We start from the raw sequence: 2,523 nt of genomic DNA, 5'->3' as shown, positions 1-2,523 counted from the left end.
GCTGGACACTGCAAGCTTATATGAGTTCATCAATTTAACAAAGAAATTGATATGCTGCAAGCTTATATGAATTTGTCAATTTAACAAAGAACTTGATATGTATAGGCTTGTTATCCCAAGAGGAGTCTCTGGCACACTTCAAACCAAATGCACTGCTTGAGGTAGACTAAACAAACAAATTTAATAACTACAAAAGATAGATTTTAAGTGATTATAAGTCAAAGCACAAGAATCAGATTTGGTCAAATGAAATAAAAGCAAAATGCATTCTAAACTGATCTTAATACTTTCCGTGCCCTTACAAATCTAGATGCTTCTCACCACAGGCTGGCTGGTTGCCCTTCAGCCAGGCTCTCCCCTTTGATCAGCGCTTCAGTCGCTTGGTGGTGGTGTCTGTAGATGGAGGTGGAAGAGAGAGAGCATGGCAAATATTCTGGTGGAAGAGAGAGAGCATGTTCTTATGAGAGCATTGAGAGCATGTATAATATGGTGGAAGAGAGAGAGCATGTTCTTTCTTCCCTCTTGGCTTTGCCGCCCCATCTTCAGAGTCAGGTGAGCATTACCTCTTCGTAGTCCCAAACTGACCAAGGGAAGGGGGGGTGATTCACTCGAGAGTTCAACAGATCCTTTGTTACTGCGTAGGCCAATGTCCTTTGTTCCTGTGAGGTTGGGCTGGGTTTGTCCCATACATGCCCTGATGAGGTGTGAACTGCCCCTCTGCTCCTGGAGAGTTTTGCCTGGGCTTGTTTTAAGCCATGAGGACACATTCCCAGCCTCATAACTATATACATGAAATTACAACCTATAACAGTATTATAACAACAATGCTCAGTGCATCATGAGCCTTCCAAAGACACCCAACATGAGAAACTTTGAATTGGATACCACACAATCATATTATAAGGATGAACATGGGGGTGCAGGCACACTCTTCTCACTGCATTCATGATTTTATAGACTTGTCTCATCTCTCCTCAGTTGTCTTTTTTTTCCATGCTGAACTGAAAGTCCCAGTCTTTTTAATCTCTCCTCATATGAAAGCTGTTCCATACCCCTAATAGTTTTTGTTGCCATTCTCTGTACTTTTTCCAATTCTAATATATCTTTTTTTTTTTTGGAGAGTGGGTGACCAGAACTGCATGCAGTAGTCAATGTGTGGGTGTGCTTTGGATTTATATAGTGGCCTTATGATATTTTCTGTCTAATCTAGCCCATTCTTAATGTAAGCAGAGTCTGAATGAGCTCTCCTCTGACATCTTGTGATAAGCTGTGGAAGAGGACTTCAGGAGCTGATCTCATTTTCACGGGCACACACACCCTGCCTTGGTGCTCAGCATGATGGGATTGCTTGCCCAAATGATCACTTTTGGCTGGTGTTGGATCCCGAGTCTCCTTGTTATGGGAGCAGGAGTAATAATGGGTTGCTATCCTTGTTGTGTTTCAGAGTAGCAGGTGTTTTAGTCTGTATCCGCAAAAAGAAAAGGCTTACTTGTTGCACCTTAGAGACTAACAAATTTATTTGAGCATAAGCTTTTGTGAGCTTGTTGTGTGAACTGAGGGCTGCAGAACTGTACCTGGCAGCCACAATGGAGGGACTCCCCCTCAACTAAATGGCACTCGCTAGACAGGGGTCATGGGTTCCAAAGCCAAGTCAGTTGAGAGAAGGTGGGGACAGGTACTTGTACCTGGTGGTGTGTGCCCTGCTTAAGGGTATTAGACACCATTTGACCCTTCCTCTCTCCACTGTGTAATAAAAGACCTAATTTAGACTCAGTTGAGAGTCTTGTTACATGCTGCAGAGCTGAAATAACTGATACCTAGGTTCAAGTATTAGACCTGCTTTGGGACAGTGTCTCTTATGTAAGAAACTAACCAGTGTGCCCCAGCAGTGAGGCTCCCCCACTAACAGCTGAAATAACTGAGAACTGAAATCACTGAGAGCTGTATTAAGTGGTGGGACCTGAAGATATCTTGGCGATTGGCTGGCAAGTGGGACTTGGATTCTGACCCCATCCCCCAGCAGGATGGGGCCCCAGTCCAGAGAGGTTCCTGGCCCAAGTCAGGTTAAGTTTTATGTAGATGGAAGAGGGCCTTGGGCTTAAATCTGAGTCAGAGCAGAGGCTTAGTGTGCTGTATAGACATACCTTTTATGTTCTAGTCATTCTCAGCTGTTGAAACAGACCCTTAAAGTCACAGTTAGCTAGGCATAAGAAGAAGCAGCCCTTGGGCTGCTCAATTTATGCTACAGTTCAAACTGTTTGTATTTAAGTGCATGTACTGAGCCACCATCCAATACCTCCAACCTCCAGCATTGAATTAAGTATCATTTATGCAATCAAGATGTTTTGGGGTGAAATCCTGGCCCCATTGAAATCAATTGTAACACTCCATTTGGCTTCAATAAGGTCAGAATATTACCTTTCATCGCTGATTTAATCATACCCATACCCTGAGTTCCCTTTTATGTGAAAAATAAACCTCTAGCTTTTAAACCAACAGGTGAGACAATATGGGTTACATGTT

This window comes from Chelonia mydas, chromosome 3 (genome assembly GCF_015237465.2).
Source record: "Chelonia mydas isolate rCheMyd1 chromosome 3, rCheMyd1.pri.v2, whole genome shotgun sequence".
Taxonomy (NCBI): Eukaryota; Metazoa; Chordata; order Testudines; family Cheloniidae; genus Chelonia; species Chelonia mydas.
This window is presented reverse-complemented; position numbering follows the sequence as displayed.